Here is a 19,809-nt window from a genome sequence, read left to right as displayed (position 1 = left end):
AATAGTGATTTTTTTAATACGACACATAATGTAAATTAAAAAAATATTCTAAGATATCCTTATCTTATAATCTAAGTATTTGAATTGAAAAACAAATATTTGAAATCGATGATATTAACTTTCAAAATTTTTATACTCAACAAAGATGAAACATAAGAAGAAACTTGTTGTCATCTTTTATTTCTCGTTTTTAGATTTTTCTAACATTTTTTTCAATATATATTTTCTTTTATCTTATTTTTTATGTCATTATTTCTTTTGTTACAAAAAATTAATTTATTTCACTATAAAAGAATAAGTTTTAATAAAAATTGTCTACATATGAACTTTAATTATATTTTTAGTCTTTGGTTAAAATTATTTCATATTTTTCTTTTGGCTTTATCTAATCAGCCTAAATAGGTGCTCACCCGACCACTTAAATTAAAAAATTGAATGATGTGTAATTTATATATAATCAATATATAATATATGTATAATTGTGTGTTGTCGGTATATCATCTATTTATATTAGCTATAAAAAGTAAACAATAAATATGACCAAATATTATATAAATATTCCATAAGATTTTGATTTTTGAGTTTATCCATTATATAACTTCTATTATAATAATTTTAAAACTCTCTACTAATGTTCAAAAATATCTTATCTTTTTTATTATCTTGAATTAAAAAAAATAAAGAGTTTTTTCGAAATAATTTGTTTATATTTTAAAAAAAAATATTCCACGTCATACCAATTTACTCTTTGTTACATTTAAAAGTCACTATAGAAACTATCAATGAGAAACCAATTTATCTCTTGTTGAGTTTGAAAAAAAAAAACCTTTCACATAATCTAATAATTCAAAACTAATATTCTTTGACGAAAAAAATATTATACCCTTGCAATATTGGCTTGACGACAGCTAAATGAAGGGGTTTCAGCTTATACCCTTCAATTCCTTGAATGTGCTAAATTGAAATTAATGATAACAATTGTATAGCTAAAGTTATTATTTGTTTGAAATCCATTTATGCAAATTGACTTTTCAAACAAATATTCTTCAAGAAGAAAAAAGAAATAACTTTTTTTTAAATATTGACTGATTTTGTGATGTTTCTTTCTCCAGCATGTATGTTTACTTTATTATATATGTAAGTAAATTTTTATTTGGTTTTGTAAACTCTTTTTTGTTATTTAGATAAACATAGACGTTTAGCCTATATATTACATTTATTTTAAAAGAATTTCGTTTTATTCAAATCTAGCTACATTGTTTCAAAGAACTATACTTATAGGATTTTAAATGTGAAAGAGTTGTATAATTATATGGAGTAGCTTTTTTTTTTTTTTGCTAGAGGCAAAGTATTTAAATAATTAGAAAAAATAACAAAAGTTCCTAACATGATTGTATATGATCATTAACCAAATTAAGTATGATAACATGATTAAAAAAAGATAAATTTTATTTTTAATTTAAATGGAATTTTAGAACTTTATCTATAAATTCAAAATTATCTTTTAATTTAAATTCCGTATATATATATATATATATATATATATATATATATATATCTTATATATATATATATATAATATTTGTATTTAACTAAAATAGTCAAATATAGAATAAAGTTACCATATACTATTGACATTTATTAGTTTGCTACTTGGCTTAACCATAATGTCAATTATATATGGTAACTTTCTTGCTTTAATATATATATATATAGATATAGATATATAGATATAATTTAAATTCTAATTTTAGAACTTTATCTATAAATTCAAAATTATCTTTTAATTATATATATATATATATATATATATATATATATATATATATATATATATATATATATAATATTTGTATTTAACTAAAGTAGTCAAATATAGAATAAATTTACCATATACTATTAACATTTATTAGCTTGCCACTTGGCTTAACCATAATGTCAATTATATATGGTAATTTTCTTGTTTTAATATATATATATAGATATAGATTATGACTAAATGCATAAACGTCCAGTTTTTGCAAATAAATTTGCCCAAATTATGATTATTTGCAATTTTATGAGACGTTAAACAATTTACTAGATGAAATTACAAATGCAAACACACTTACAAACAACAAAAACAGACACTAATATGATCGATGTGTCTCTATCTTAATTAAAATAGATATAAAGACAAATGCATACACACATACAAACAACATTTATCAACAGTCCAAGAACTGAAAGTGCAAATTTCTCAACACTAAATTTTTTTTAAAAAGAAGTGACAAAAAATAGGTGACAGCTGTGGGATTTGAACCCACGCCCTTTCGGACCAGAGCCTAAATCTGGCGCCTTAGACCACTCGGCCAAACTGTCATTGTGTTTTGCTCCACTAGTTTTGTGTTGATTTTATTTCAACTACATTAAATAGTTTGTGTTGATTTTATTTCAAATTAAGGCCCAATTTCGTTGGTTCCCCCCCCCCCCCCCGCCCCTTCCCCCCTTATAATCTAATTAGATCATTAATCCTATTCATTCCATTTCCGATTTTTTTTCTTTTCTTTTGGTAACACGATCCAATAATTCTGACTTTGTTTATATCGATTTGTAATTTTATATAATTGACTTGAGAGAGTGAAATTTCCGCATAACATTTTGTATTTTCCACATAAGTCATTACCTTCCAATTTTATTAAAAATGAACAAACCAAAAACAAAAAGGTTCATACTCGTGTGCGTGCTGCATGATTAACGAATCCCGGCACGGAAAGCGCCAAAGGAAAAAAAGAAATTAAAAAAGAAAAAATGTAAAAAAAAAAAGAATAAAAAAAAAAAAGAAAAAAAGAAAAAGGTTCGTACTCACGATTTTTGTTTGAGCCTCCTACCAGACATTAATCTTTTCTTTTTTAAAGATTTGCAAATTCCAATCTATCTATCTATCTATAATATATTAAAAGCACAAATATATTTTATATTGGATAAAATTATAATTTAAATTATTTTCCTAAATTTTGGATGTTAATTATTTTCTACTATTTAGGTCTTCAAAATTTTAATATTTAGTATGGAGTAAGATTTTGCTTATATTCTTTCCTTATTTGAATACAATTTAAGACTCCAAAAAGACATATACTTGAAATTATTTGATGATTTTACTTATTAATTTGGACGCCTACAGTAAAGTTATTGCTCTTTGAAGTTGATTTCAACATATCGTGCTTTTTCCTCAATCATTACAAAATTGACACTAAGACAAATATATTAAATTTTTATTTCTTTCAAGTGAGTAACCCATATCTATATTATATTAAAAACACGAAAACCCTTAGCAAAATGTCGTTCGCCTTTTTTTTTATCTCTTTTAAAGTAGATTTTACATTAGATAAAATTATCATTTAAATAATTTTTTAATATTTAGAACTTTAAAATCAACTAAAAATTTATTTATCAAATCTTTCCTCATTCATCTAGAAGTTCTAAAATCTAGGACTTTAGAATCAAATAAGATTTTATTATAGGTAGATTCTTTCTTTATTTGTATAGCCCAAGCAAATTAACACTTTAAAGCCAATACTACGTTACATACTTTTAGAATCCGAATTAGGATCTAATATCAAAATTTAAGAGAGCTACTATATTACACATACTTTTAGAGTCCGAATTAGGATTTAATATCAAAATTTAAGAGACCTACTATATTTACAAGCCTTTCTGATACTATTTAAGGGATCAGATTGTATTTTTCGGGCTCCAATAGAAGTATGATTTTTCATTTAGATATTTTTTTGCAAGTAATGTGTCTGCATTCTAATACTATTCATACCGCATACTAATGATTCTTATATAATGAAATTTTCGAATCATTAAAAATCTTGATTCTTGTTATGTTTTGCAGGTTAACACGATAAACGATGATGTTTTACGTTAGATTTCGAGTTTATGTTACCCGTGTTATTGTCTATGACTAGATTCAAGTACTTGCTTATGCTGTACATATAATATATCTGGTGCAAGTTGTTTTCTCAATATGTCTACGCTACAGGAGCCTAAAGAAGGGTAGAGAAGGCAAAGTTATGCTAGAGTACATTCTTGAAATTCTTTTACACGTGAATACTATTATTTTGCGAATTTATTTTTTCAATTATTTTGAGTATAATTTTTATTTTCACCTTTTTTTGTCTCTTTAATAAAAAAAAATGAGTGACACAAACTACTTGTTTCACAAATATCATGATTAGGAGGTATTTCTCATTATAATTGTTTTAAGTATAATTTTTAGTTTCACCTTCCTTTGGCTTTTATGATTCTAGCCTATAAATCAATTGAGACGAACTACTTGATTCACAAATATCAAGATCAACGGGGTTCCAACTTTCAATTTCTCTTATCTCGTGTTCTTTTCTTATTTCTTAGACTTCCTCGTTGTTATTTTTATCTATTGATTTTCTATCACATGAATACTAATGCTAATTATAATTTTCGTAATTACTTTGTTTGTGCAGACAAAAAATAATTCCAAGTATAAAGTCCAACAGTTATGACATATCTTCTAATTTCCACCTTGGTTGAGCAAGGTTGACCAAGCCAACCAATTGGGGAGTGAAAAGAAAAGAATAATAACTTATGTGTTGAGCTTAAAAATTAAAATGCATGTGTTCCAGAATAATTTTAAAAGAAAATCAGAATACCTTCTTTGTAGATAATCATTGTTTGTAAGTTCGTAATTTTTTGTTAATATAAATTAGCTTAGCCTAATTAATATTCATAGTTACTGTAAGATACTACGTATGGCAACATTTTAATAGTAAATTTGGAAACATTACATAATTAATATTGTAATCATAAGATTTATAAAAAAAAATACGTATTTCAAGAGACTCGATATGCATCTACAATTACATCTACTTTATTAATTTATACAACTATAAAAGCACAAGATTTTAACGCGAAATGTTGGCTGACTTTTCTACACGTGCAACACACGTATCCTAAAACTAGTACTTATTAAAAGTACGAAGGCCCTTAACGAAATATCGTTCGTCTTTTTTGCCCTTTAAAAATAGAGTTCACACTAGACAAAACAATCATTTATATTAATTTCCTAGTATTTAGGAATCATAATTGAATTCGCTAATATTTAGGAATAACCATTTAATTATCTCCTAGATACTTAGGATTTTAATTTTAACTAAAATTTGGTTAATATTTTTTTCCTTATTTGAAACAAGTAAAAGTTTTTGTATTTAGAAATTCAAATTCAACATATCTCTACTTACAAATATGGTAGTCAATATTTGTGATTTGAAATTGAATAGGCACGATCAGAGAAATGCACTTCCAATTTCTATTTTTTATATTCAGAGTTTATTATTAAATTAAGACAAAATGTTGATTGCTAATCTTATTAATTTCTAAGTCAAACAAGCTAACAAAACTATTAATTTGTTTCTTTTATCAGTAGAGAAGACTTTTTTCCAGAATTTAAGTTTTCTCCTAATATTTAGAAGTTTTTATATCAACTAAATTTTATACATTAAATTCTTTCTTAAATATTTATGCAATTTTTTCATTTTTGAATTATGTAACATAATAATTTATAAAAAAAAATAATACAGAAAATAAAACATTCCACGTAGAATAAGTAAAAAATAGTTATTACTTGTTATATGTTTGAATTACTCTTTGGTACAGAGTTATAACCAATTAATTCTATTTTAGTAAAAATAAAACATAAAATTTAGAGAAAGAGAAAATAAAAATTATACCTAAAGTCGATCAGCAATTCACTAATTTTCTTATTCTTAATTTTAGATTTATAATCGATCATAAAAATTAAACCCATAAATTTATGTAATTTAGTTATCTTAGTAAGAATAAAAAATAGAAAAACACTTTGCGTGAAAAATTATGATTGATCTCTGGGGATATAATAAAATATCTATTATCCTTTAATCATACGCGCCTTCTATAAAATTATTGTACCAAAATATAAATATATATTCTAATAAATACTATAATTCGATATAAATAACCTAATTTTCACAATAATGATTTTTTTTAGCTCAACATCAAATTTAATAAATACTTTCAAAATGACAAATAACAATTATATGCCAAATATATACTATGAGATAGATGCACAAAGCGTCTATTCTAAAAATATGAAAAATGTTCTTTCCTTGACGTAGAAAGTCCAATTTTGTAGGACTTTAAAATCTATAAAAAAAACAATTAGAAATAGTTACTTACTAAGTAGAAAGTCCTCTTTCGACCAATATTTATCATTTCCAGAAAGTTATATTTTTATTTTATAATTCAAAATATTTGTATAATTTTTAATATTATGTACTCATCAATATGGGTACACGCGCAAAGCGCGTACCCTAAGACTAATTTTCTAAATGGTGAAGACAGCATTCACAGTTCGTCCACCGACAGATTTAGCACGTTACTATGTAATTAGAGCCATGTGATAAGCTTATATTATATAAATCCTACTATCTGAAAAATGGACTGATATGAACAATCAATTTATCAATAGTCAAAATCATGCTGGTTAAATTACTAACCAGTTTTAATATAGGCTCAGAGCCTCTGACTTTCACTTAATAATTGGTCTTTGACCTTTTTCTTCACTTCCATTAGAATGTGAAATTTTGAATTCAAATTCATTCCATCAATGACAATCAAATTTGAATCTAAGTCCCAAATAAAATGCAAATCAAATAAATAAATAAAAAAAATTTGAGGAGGTCAAACTTCTTGAATAAAAAGAATACTATTAAAAAAATAATTGCAATCGCGTCGAAGAGAATATGTGTCCCGACAGCCTATAATGAAATAACACAAAAAGGGCTACATGAATAACATTGTTAGTAGTTTGTGAGGGTAATTTTGAGCTAGATATTAACCTTATTCCGCCCTGGTCCGATACGAAATGAACTTATAATCATGGAATCGACCTGATCATCAAATTATAAATTAACAACCCTAGCCATTTCCATTTTGAGCGGGACAGATCTACCAATTCTTTGATTCCAGTTAAAAAGGTTTTTTTTTTCAACTTTACTAGTATTAGTACCCGCGCGATGCGCGGACAAATCATGTCGAGTTGTCATTTGGATTATTTGAATTATGTATAAATAACTTTAAAATATAAACCTTCCAGATAAAATTTATTGATAATCATTAGATATTAATTAAGAAGCAAGACGTGAAACCATTCGCAAATCTCATAGTGGATAACCTGTTTTCTTTTTCTATATTTATATAATCCAATAGGTTAATTTTAGTACTTGAATTTCGTTTCGTTATCAATATTAAAAATTACTAACTATGTCATGTGGTGATTTGTCTCGTTTGAACATATTAAATTATATTATTTTAATAAAATTTTCAGTATTAGTTTATTTTTTATCTCAAGCTTTAATAAGTCTTATTCTTTTAAATTTACACATTTTTTTTGTTCTTTGCTTATAATTATTATATTATTTATTATTTAATATTATTATACTTTCATGTGATTTTTTCGGCTTACTAATTGACTTTATATTTTGTTTATTATCCTTTTAATAATTATAATATATTTTACGCTTTTATCCTCTTACTCAAAACTATTTTACTATTTAAATCTATCAATAATATTTTTGAAAATAATTCAGTTATTTTGCTTTATATTATTTTAAACTAATTTAAAGTATAAATATTCTCACATTGTATCTATTTTTTTCTTTATACAGTCTCTTCCCTATTAAGAAATTTTCAATTAGTATTTTACCCGTAATCAAAATAATATCATATTTGACTTTAAGTTGCAACTTTGATTAGTATAAAATATTATTATATTCCAAATCTATTAAGTTTTCTTATATTTATTTTTTGTATTACATGCAATAAAAAATAATTCTCTTTTAGTTTCAACATACAAAATTTGACTTTTAATTTTAGTTAATAAAATTACTTATATTAGATATTTATTTTATATTTTTAAATTTTAATTCTATATCTAGTAAGACTTTAATTTTTGGTGCCACTTTATTTAGTATTATTATCCATTACTATCCTTTAATATAATATAGATAATCTAGAAATATTTTAATCTTAAAAATAAATATCTATTTTATTTTAAAAATATTTCTTGAATTCTTAAGTGATTTAAATTTATCAATAGTATTTTTAAGTATTTTATTTCACTTTAGTTTATTTTCTAAACTAATTCTTAGCATAAATATTCTCACGCTATTTCTAATTTATTTTAAATATTTTTAAGTTCTTATTTTATCTGTTAGACATAAGTTGCGTGATATTACCCACAATATGATATTTCTTATCATAATAGATAAATAACAACTTTCTCATCTCAAATTTAAATAAGTTTTATCATTTTCTTTATGATGAAAGATTTGATTAATTTCTCTCTATTTATTCCTTATTTTTGCTATTCTATTATTCAATACATAATATTATTACGTTGTTATGTGGCTTTCATTAGCTTATTTAATTTAATATCTATTTCTACCACACTCATTTTAGTATTAATTATAAAAGTTAATTTCTTATTTGTTTGAACACATTATATCTAATGATAATATTTTCATTATCATTTTATTTCTCTATGTACTATTTCTAAAAATAATAAAATTATAAAATGAAAGAAAAGAAAACAGATCAAGTGGTTAGTGAATAATTATATTTGGAAAGCTATCAAAATTTATTTACTATAAGAATGTGAGTCAGTTTTAATTGATTTCTACCATAAATTAAATTTGATCAAATCTAAGTTGTTTTAATCCTTATTAAATTTGTCTAAAAATCTATTTAGATTATGTCTTAAAAATGTTAAGTGACATTTTCTGAATATGCCCGTCTTATAAATAATTGTATACTTTATGTAAGATCTTATTTTACTGCTTGAATATTTTAATTTTTGAAGTCAATAAATCTTTAATATCATAAGTAAATCTTAGTTTTATTTTATATTTTAACTTACTTCAAAGTACAAATACTCATAGGTTGATGGGAGATGACCAGATTAAGAGGAGGTGGCAGACCTACTTTCATAAACTTCTAAGTGAAGAAGGGGATCGGGATATTATACTTGGGGAATCGAGGAATGCCGATAGTCACCATGAATTAAGTAATTGTAGGGACATTGAGATCGATGAAGTCATGGAGGCAATGCATAAGATGAGAAGGGGCAGAGCTACCGGGCCAGACGAAATTCCGGTTGAACTGTGGAGGTGTGTGGGTAGAGCAGGCTTGGAATGGCTTACTGCATTGTTTAGTGTTATATTCAAGACTAATAGAATGCCTGAAGAGTGGAGGTGGAGTACAATGGTCCCGTTGTATAAGAACAAAGGTGATGTCCAGAGCTGTAACAACTATAGGGGCATCAAATTACTAAGTCATACCATGAAAGTTTGGGAGAGAGTGGTAGAAATGAGAGTGCGAAGGACGGTGTCTATTTCAGACAACCAGTTCGGGTTCATGCCGGGACGATCTACCACAGAAGCTATCCACCTTATTAGGAGGATGGTGGAACAGTACAGAGATAGGAAGAAGGATCTCCACATGGTGTTTATTGATCTGGAGAAAGCGTACGATAAGGTTCCTAGGAAGGTCTTATGGAGCTGCTTAGAGGATAAAGGGGTCCCGAGTAACTATATTAGGGTGATTAAAGACATGTATGATGGAGCTAAGACTCGGGTTAGGACAGTAGGAGGCGACTCTGAACACTTTCCAGTTATTACGGGGTTGCACCAAGGGTCTGCGCTCAGCCCATTCCTATTTGCCCTGGTGATGGATGCACTGACTCATCATATTCAAGGGGAGGTTCCATGGTGCATGCTATTTGCTGATGACATTATTCTAATTGACGAGACAAGAGGCGGCGTCAACGAGAGGCTAGAGATTTGGAGACATGCTCTTGAGTCTAAAGGTTTCAAGTTGAGTAGGACGAAGACGGAATACCTCGAGTGCAAATTTGGAGTTGAGCCGACGGAAGCGGGAGTTGAAGTGAGGCTTGACTCTCAAGTCATTCCCAAGAGAGGTAGTTTCAAGTACCTTGGATCGGTTATTCAGGGGATCGGGGAGATTGACGAGGATGTCACACACCGTATAGGGGTGGGGTGGATGAAGTGGAGGTTAGCGTCGGGAGTCTTGTGTGACAAGAAAGTGCCACCGTTACTAAAAGGTAAGTTTTATAGAGCAGTGGTTAGGCCTGCCATGTTATATGGAACTGAATGTTGGCCGGTAAAGAACTCACACATCCAGAAGATGAAAGTAGCAGAGATGAGGATGTTGAGGTGGATGTGCGGGCATACAAGGATGGATAAGATTAGGAATGAAGATATTCGAGAGAAGGTGGGTGTGGCCCCCATGGAGGACAAGATGCGGGAAGTAAGACTCAGATGGTTCGGGCACATTCAGAGGAGGAGCACTGATGCACCGGTGAGGAGGTGTGAGCGACTGGCTGTAGTGGGCACGCGGAGAGGTAGAGGACGACCTAAGAAGTATTGGGGAGAGGTGATCAGACAGGACATGACGCGACTTAGGATTACTGAGGACATGGCCCTTGATAGGGAATTATGGAGGTCGAGCATTAAGGTTGTAGGTTAGGGGAGAGTGTGAATATTTCTACAGCACAATAGAGTGAGACTATCCAGTTAGGAGTTAGACTAGGAATGTCATTGGTCGTCTATTGATGCAGGGCTTTACCTTCTAGTTGTACTATACCAGCCATCTATTTCGTATTTCATATTTTCGTATTCTGTATTTCATATCTCTTATATATTGTTGTTATTTTTATTACGCATTTTTATGGTACTAATATATCATCTCCTATTGCTTTTTTGAGCCGAGGGTCTCCTGGAAACAGCCTCTCTACCCTTCGGGGTAGGGGTAAGGTCTGCGTACATATTACCCTCCCCAGACCCCACTTGTGGGATTATACTGGGTCGTTGTTGTTGTTGTTGTTGCTATATTTTTTATTTTTTCCAATTATAGTTTTTTAATTAATTTTTTACCTCCATATTTCTAGCTAATTTAGAAGAAAATCTATTAATGAATCAATATATATATAAAGAGAGAGAGAGATTATATTTATCTAAGATATATTTAGATTATGTATAAGATTCATTAAACTACTTCTCTTAATTACTTTCCATTTATAATTTCTAATAATTAATATTGTCTTATAATTGCCAAGTGGCTTCATTTTAGCCTGTGACTTGACTTAACCACAATGTATACTACTCTCTTTTTAATATAATATAGATTTTAGATCTCTGGTAGATGTGTGACTTGGGTTTCACATGGGGCATTTTGCCCAAAATTCATTGCAGTGAACTAATGAAATGACCTTTCATTTGATTGTTGCATTGGTTAACGTGAGAACTGGCAAGTCCGGAACCAATTGTTGTTTTTTTGGATTCATAGTACATTAATAAGTGTAAAAAAAAATTTATCTTTTTATATATAACGTCCAAATACAAGACGCTATACCTTAACAGTAACTTTTGCCGTTAAGGTATAGCGTCTTGTATTTGAACGCTATATAGCCTGACGATTTGACTGACATATATAGCGTTCTGAATTTATACGTTATACATATAGCGTACAAAAAAACGCTATACAATAGCATCAAACTTTACGCAGTTTACTTCTCTTCTTATGGTGTTTTAGGCTTTACTTATTTGTAATATATGTATGTGTCTTCGCAGTCCCCTACCGCCGTCGTCCCCAACTCCTCGTTGGCCAAATTTTCCTGACCCATCTTCTCCAAATAAAGAGTAGAAGCAACCACAATTTATCTGAACAAACCAACAACAAATTAAAATAAACTTAGTTGGTGTTCTTCAATTTTGCTTAGGTTTCTGTTAATCCGATTCAACCTATACATCTCCGTCGCTCTCTTGAAATGCAACCCCCCCCCCCCCCTCCTCCCCCGCGCAAATAAAGATTGCTATGGCATATAGTTCTTTTTGTCGTTTGGAATTTTTTATGAAAAAATTATGAGAAAAGAAAAAAAAAAAAGATGCTTGCATTGAGATATTCTTTTCTTTTTTCCAACTTATCAATGATGTGGTGTTTGTTACATTTTGGTTACAATTTTCTCATTATCAAATTAAAAAGGTACTTCCTTCTTAGCGCTTCTTCTTCAATGTTAGTACAACAAAGACCACGTTCCTTCTGCCAGCAGATCAACAGGTCTAGCGTGTTTTTTTTGTACGCTGTATGTATAGCGTATAAATTCAAAACGCTATATATGTCAGTCAAATCGTAAGACTACGTAGCGTCCAAATACAAAACGTTATACCTTAACGATAAAAGTTGCCTTTAAGGTATAGCGTCTTGTATTTGGACATTATATATATAAAAGTAATTTTTTTTTACACTTATTAATGTAATGTGAGTCCAAAAAAACAACAATTGGGTACCGGACTCGTTGGTCGTCCTCATTCCCAGCAAGCTGCAGCACACTCTGCTCTTCTTCCCTAATTTATTTTTGAAGATCGTAGATACCAAAGTCAAATGATTAAATTGAATTCATGCTTTATGACCCCCTTAATAATGGCCTATTTTTTTAATTGAAAATATAAATTTTTCTTAAAAAATAAATTTCTTTTTTATACTTTTAAACTTTTAAATGAGTAAGTTAATGTCGCATTAGACTGAGATTAAGAGTTGGAGTCACATTTATGTACAAAATATTATTGTGAAAATTGCACGGGGCGCTCTATTTGGTCGCGTCCATTTAACCTATACCCATTTTTTTTAAAAGTTTTAACTTGTACTCTCTTTTTAAACAATTTCAGCCCCCTTTTTCCTATATCCATTTTTTTAAAAAGTTTTAACTTATACCCACTTTTTAAACAATTTCAGCCCCCTTTCTCCTCCTCCTTCTCCTTCTCCCCCTTCGTTTTCTTCTTCTTCTTCTTCTTTCTTCTGCTGCTCTGTTGGTGCAGCTATGAAACTTCAGTTCATGGGATGATTGCCATAAGTATGTTTATCAGATTATTTAAAAATAAATTATAAATAATTACGTAAGTTAGTAGACAATAATTTGTGAATATTTCCACGTAATTATGTTCTTTTCACGTTTATTGTTTCCAAAATTTATGATTTTAATATTTTTGGCAATTTGATTATTTTATAGTAGTAATACACTATGAAAGAATAAGGTGATTATTTATCTAGTATGTTAGAAAGCGTTTTCAAAAACTTCAGCTTATATAGTACTGAAGTTTTTACAAATGAACTAAATAACTTCAGCATCTTCTGCTGAAGTTTTTGAAAAAGTTTTATGAAAAAACTAATGAATCCAGGACAAAAACTTCAGCTTATATAGTGCTGAAGTTTTTACAAATGAACTAAATAACTTCAGCATCTTCTGCTGAAGTTTTTGAAAAAGCTTATCTCAGACAAAAAAAAATTCAACTTATTTAGTGTTGAAGGTTTTACAAATGAACTAAATAACTTCAGCATCTTCTGCTGACGTTTTTGAAAAAGTTTTATGACAAAACTAATAAATCTAGGACAAAAAAAACTTCAGCTATTTTAGTGCTGAAGTTTTTACAAATGAACTAAATAACTTCAACATCTTATCCAGGACAAAAAAATTCAGCGTATTGCCTTTGCTACTTCAGGCCCGTCTACTAGAATGCTGAAGTTTTGCGTAATTGCCTTTGCTACTTCAGACCCGTATGCTGAAGTTATGCGAAAAAGTAGGTACGCTTAAACGGGTATAGATGCAAATCCCTCAATATTATTCCATGTGTTTAACCCAATAAAAGAGAATTAAGCCCGCATATGTGATGACCCAAAGGGTCATCACCATAGTTTTTCCTTGTTCCACGCTTCCGAGGCCTTGAAAACCTTGCTTTTAGTTGCCTCGATTTGCATGCGCAGTTCAGGCGCGTAGCCGGAAAGTTTTTATGTTAGAATATGCGAATTTTGTGAAAAATGTGATGAATTTTGATATAAATAGGCATAATATTGACTTCGGTCAACATTTTGGGTAAAACGGACCCGTACCTGTGATTCGACGGTCCCGGAGGGTCCGTAGAAAAATATGGGACTTGGACGTGTACCCGAAATCAAATTCCGAGGCCCAAGCCCGAGAAATGAATTTTTGTGTGAAATTATTTTCTGAAATTAATTAAGGAAAATGAAGAAGAAAATTGATCGGAAAACTGTGGTATCGGACTCGTATTTTGGTTCCGACGCCCGGTACGAGTCTTAAATATGTTTTAAGCACTATCTGTAAAGTTTAGCTAAAAACGGACGTCATATGACGTGTTTCAGACTTAAAATGGGGAATTTAAGTTTTATGAAAGTTGAGAGAAAATCATGTTTTTTTAGGCTTGATTCTATGTATATGATGTTATCTTGGCGATTTGTTGCACGAGTAAGTCCGTAAGATGTTTTAAGGTTGTGTGCATGTTTGGTTTGGAGCCCCGAGGGCTCGGGTGAGTTTCGAGTGGGGCCCGGGAGGTCTTAAACTTAAAAAATGCAGGTTCAGGTGTTGCAGGTCCGGCGCGGCCGCGGCCATTTCCGCGCGGTCCGCGCTGGCAGCCACGCGGCCGCGGCACTTTTCTGTGCGGTCCGCGTGGTGGGGTTCAGAGGGGGTAGCCAGGTCGACCAGTGCCGTCGCGCACCAAATCAGTGCGGTCTGCGCTGGGTGGGTTCAGAGGAAGCCCACTTCTTCCCTCCCTCGGCGCGGCCGCGGTGCATTTCTGTGCGGTCCACGCCAGCCCCCAGCAAAATGTATAAATCCGCGATTTTCAGTCATTTTTCCACTTTTCAAAAACCCAAAACCTAAGAGGCGATTTTCCAAATAACATTTCTTCTTCAAAACGATTGGTAAGTGATTTCTAACTCATTTTCTTCACTTCTTAACATCTTTTAACATGATTTCAACTTCAAAATAAAGATTTTCATGGGGGAAATTGGGTGTTTTGGGTAGAACCTAGGTTTTCAACAAATTGAGGAGTTGGACCTCAATTTGAGGTCCGATTTCTAAACAAATCATATATTTGGATTCGTGGGAGAATGGGTAACCGGGTTTTGGTCTGAACCTCGAGTTTCGACCACGTAGGTCTGGGGGTGTTTTTGACCTTTTTGGGAAAAACCTTGTAAAAATTATTTTCATGCATTGGGATTGATCCAGTTAGTAATTATTAATGTGATGGAGTAACTTATGACTAGATTCGAGCGGATTGGTGGTGGAATCAAGAGGTAAAGCTATACTAGAAGCGTGAGTTAAGTTTGGAGCATTTGAGGTAAGTGTTTGTTCTAACTTTGGCTTGAGGGAATATGATTATGATGTTATTTGCTACTTGCTAATGTGGAGTACGGTGTATAGGCATGGTGACGGTTATCTATGCACCGGAGTCTAGCATGACCGTGAGTCTTAATTGCTTTTAATTCGAGTAATGTGACACAATCTCCTTGTTTGCTTGATGAGTTTCATATAATGTGAATGATTGAGGTAGAAATTGTGATTGGTGTACTTGGAGCGTTAGCTCGAACATGAATGTGTTAGTTGAGGAAGAAGTGATTTAAAAAGAGAATATGTTGTGAGTACTCCCTTGCCGGGATGTGTAGACTCAAATATACTCTCCCTTGTCGGGATATTTTGGGCTGTTAGTTGTACCCTTGCCAGGTTAAAGGTATTGAGATGTTATTCTCCCCTGAAGGGGTCTACTATATGAAGTCAGATATTACATACTATATTATGGGATCGTGTGGCATGCCGACCACTTATATATGATAATATGGGATCGTGTGGCACGCCGTCCAACTATATATTGTTAAAAGGGATCGTGTGGCACGCCGTCAACTTGGTTATTGGCCTCCGTTGCCGGTGACATATTGTGCACTGTGATAAATATGAATTGGGATCATGTGGCACGCCGTCCACTTGGTTATTGGCCTCCGTTGCCGGTGACATATTGTGCACTGTGATAAAGATGAATTGGGATCGTGTGGCACGCCGTCCACTTATATATGATATTATGGGATCGTGTGGCACGCCGTCCACTATATATATATATATATATATATATATATATTATGGAAACCGAAGTTTCTTCTGTTTATTTCCAATATTTCATTTTTATCTGTTACTCCCCGATAGCATGTCCCCTCCCAGCTTTACTTTGTATTATCTTGTTATTGTTTTCTTGCACTTGTTATATATATCTGTACAGGTTAATTGTGGTAGGTCCTGTCTAGCCTCGTCACTACTTCACCGGGGTTAGGCCAGGCACTTACCGGCACATGGGGTCGGTTGTGTTGATGCTGCACTCTATGCATTTTTTGTGCACAGATCAGGGAGCAGCTTTCGGACCGCAGCAGTAGGACTTTTGGGAGCTATCTTCAGCCCAGGGACTCTCGAGGTAGCCTAGCTGGCGTTCGCAGGCCGAAGTCCCTTTCTATGTTTTTCGTTTGTTTATCTTGTATCAGACAAACATGATGTATTTTCATTTCAGATATTGTTTGTAGCATTCTGTAGTAGTCCGTGAGCTAGTGACACCAAACTCTGGGTAGCATTTTAGTTCAAACTTCTGCACTTTTGGTTTTCAGTTGTTTTAAATTTAAAGTCTTCCGCTTAGCTTTTGTCTCGCTTATTATATTGTTGCAAGAAAGAAGGAAAGGTGTTTTAAACATTTCGCTTGCCTAGCTCCGATAGTAGGCGTCATCACGACACCCGATGGTGGGAAATACGGGTCGTGACAAGTTGGTATCAGAGCACTAGGTTACTTAGGTCTCACAACTCACGGACAAGCTCAGTAGAGTCTGAGGGATCGGTACGGAGACGTCTGTATTTATCCCGCAGAGGCTACTGAGTTAGGAAAACTTCACCTTGTTCATTCTTGTCGTGCGATTCTGTTTCTCAAGTACTGATTGTCTTTCCACTCTGTTCTTTCGCAGATGGCGAGAACACGTGCTTCCTCTTCTACCGCGCAGCAGCCTGAGCCCCCAGTAGCAGCTCCTATTAGGGGCAGAGGGCGAGGCCGAGGCCGTGCCAGAGGCCGAGGCCGGGGCAGAGCTCAGCCCCGAGCGGCAGTCCCAAAGGTGGAGCCTCATTTTGACTACGACGAACGGGTTCCAGCTCCAGCAGCTCCAGTGGGCCGAGCTCAGGTCCCAGAGGGTTTCATAGCCACTCCAGTGCTTCAGGACGCTTTGGTCCGACTGGTAGGCTTGTGGAGGGCATTTCTAGAGCGGGTTTGCTTCCCATAGCTCCAACCACATCCATGCTGAGGGAGGAGTTCAGACTCCCAATACTCATACTCCAGAGCCGGTAGCTCCTCAGGCTCAGGTTCCAGCAGTTTAGCCAGCCGTGGCAGCCCATCCAGGTATTGTGGCTCAGTCTAGTGATGGTGCGGCTATATCCGCGGATGCTTTGTGGAGGCTTGATCGTTTCACCAAGCTCTTCACTACTACATATAGTGGCACTCCCTCAGAGGATGCTTAGGATTTCATCTTCAGCTGTCATGAGGTTCTACGGACTATGGGCATTGTAGAGACCAATGGGGTCGACTTCGCCACTTTTTACCTGGCAGGATCCGCCAAGACTTGGTGGAGGGATTTCTGTTTAGCCAGGCCAGCAGGGTCGCTATCATTGACCTGGGATCAGTTTTCAGAGTTATTTCTGGGGAAGTTTCTTCCAGTTACTCAGCGAGATGCTCTTTGCAGGTAGTTTGAGGGTCTCCAGCAGGGTCCTATGACGGTTACCCAGTATGAGACCCGGTTCATTGATCTCGCTCGTCATGCCATTGTGATACTCCCCACCAAGAGAGAGAGAGGGTGCGGAGGTTTGTCGATGGGTTGGTTCAGCCGATCCGTGTTCAGATGGACATAAGTGCCGGGAGTGAGATTACATTTTAGGAGGCGGAAGATTGTGCCCGTCGGATAGAGTTGGCACTTTCTCAGGGAGGTGGTCATGGGTCTGATAAGAGGCCCCGTCATTCGGGTAGATTCAGTGGTACCTCGTCTGGAGGTAGGGATTCTTATGGTAGAGTCCATCCTTCGAGGCCCTTACAGTCAGCTCTCCAGGCTTCTCATGGTACACCAGGTGGTCGTGGTTCTCAGCTGCAGTATTCTGACCAGCAGCTCTTCAGTTCACCATCAGCACCTATCAGTGCACCACCACTTCGTTATTCTCAGCAGCCGAGGGCTTGTTATACTTGTGGCGATGTGAGTCACATTGCCAGATATTGCCCTCGAGCTTCCATCAGCTCACAGCAGTAGGGTCCTCGCCCGATGATTCAGGCACCAGTTGCCCCACAGCCTACCCAGCCAGCTAGAGGCGGGGGTAGAGGACATAAAGGTGGAGGTAGAGTCCTTAGAGGTGGAGCTCAGACCGCTAGAGGTAGGGGTCAGCCAGCAGCAGATCGTCCCAGGGATATGATTCAGGGAGGTGGGGCCCAGCCCCGTTGTTATGCCTTGCCAGCCAGGCCAGAGGCTGAGTCATCAGATGCTGTGATTACAGGTATTATTCTGGTCTGTGATAGGGATGCTTCTGTGCTATTTGATCCCGGATCTACGTATTCATATGTGTCGTCCTCTTTTGCACCCTATTTTGTTATGCCTAGTGAGACCTTGAGTATTCCTGTATACGTGTCTACACCAGTGGGGGATTCTATAGTGGTGGACCGGGTTCATCGTTCCTGTGTTGTGGTATTCAGGGGTCTTGAGACCCGTGTTGACTTGTTACTCTTGGATATGGTGGATTTCGACGTTATATTAGGGATGGATTGGTTGTCCCCGTATCATGCGATCTTGGATTGCCATGCCAAGACCGTGACCTTGGCGTTGCTAGATTTGCTCCAACTAGAGTGGAGAGGGACTCCTGGTCATTCTACTCGCAGCGTTATTTCTTATGTGAAGGCTCGACGCATGGTCGAGAAGGGGTGCCTAGCTTATCTGGCCTATGTTCGCGACTCCAGCGCTGAGGTCCCGTCTATTGATTCTGTTCCTATTTTTCGGGAGTTTCCCGAGGTCTTCCCTTCGGACCTGCCGGGCATGCCGCCCGACAGGGATATTGATTTTTGTATTGATCTGGCTCCGGGCACTCAGCCCATTTCCATTCCGTCGTATCGTATGGCACCACCAGAATTGAAAGAGTTAAAGGATCAGATTCAGGATCTACTTGAGAAAGGTTTCATTAGACCCAGTGTTTCGCCTTGGGGCGCACCAGTGCTATTTGTGAAGAAAAAGGATGGTTCGATGAGGATGTGCATTGATTACCGGCAATTAAACAAGGTGACGATTAAGAACAAGTACCCACTGCCGAGGATCGATGACTTATTCGACCAGCTTCAGGGTGCGAGGGTGTTTTCAAAGATAGATTTGAGATCTGGCTACCACCAGCTGAGGATTAGGGCATCTGATGTCCCTAAGACAGCATTTCGCACTCGGTATGGGCACTATGAGTTTTTGGTCATGTCATTAGGATTGACTAATGCCCCAGCAGCGTTCATGGAGTTGATGAACCGAGTGTTCAGACCTTATTTGGACTTGTTCGTGATAGTCTTCATTGACGATATTCTTATATACCCCCGCAGTCAGGAGGAGCATGAGCAGCACCTCAGAGCGGTTCTTCAGACCCTGAAGGATAGTCAGTTGTATGCTAAGTTCTCGAAGTGCGAGTTTTGGTTGAGTTCGGTCGCCTTCCTGGGTCATATCGTATCTGCAGCAGGTATTCAGGTTGACCCGAAGAAGATAGAGGTAGTCAAGAACTGGCCTCGACCAGCTTCAGCTATGGAGATTCGGAGTTTCTTGGGTTTAGCAGGTTACTACCGTCGGTTCATGGAAAGG

The 19,809-nt window shown here is 34.3% G+C and overlaps 1 non-coding gene across 1 annotated transcript; it reads right to left on the bottom strand.

Moving 5' to 3' along the window:
• Window positions 1–2,281: 2,281 nt before the first annotated feature.
• Window positions 2,282–2,361, bottom strand: TRNAL-UAG (transfer RNA leucine (anticodon UAG)). Its single transcript has one exon. It is a non-coding gene; the product is annotated as a tRNA-Leu (tRNA).
• Between the last annotated feature and the right edge of the window lie 17,448 nt (window positions 2,362–19,809).

Source organism: Nicotiana sylvestris, chromosome 8 (assembly GCF_000393655.2).
Source record: "Nicotiana sylvestris chromosome 8, ASM39365v2, whole genome shotgun sequence".
NCBI classification, from domain to species: Eukaryota; Viridiplantae; Streptophyta; class Magnoliopsida; order Solanales; family Solanaceae; genus Nicotiana; species Nicotiana sylvestris.
Note: the sequence above shows the minus strand (reverse complement) of the source record. Positions and strands in the feature narration are given on the sequence as shown.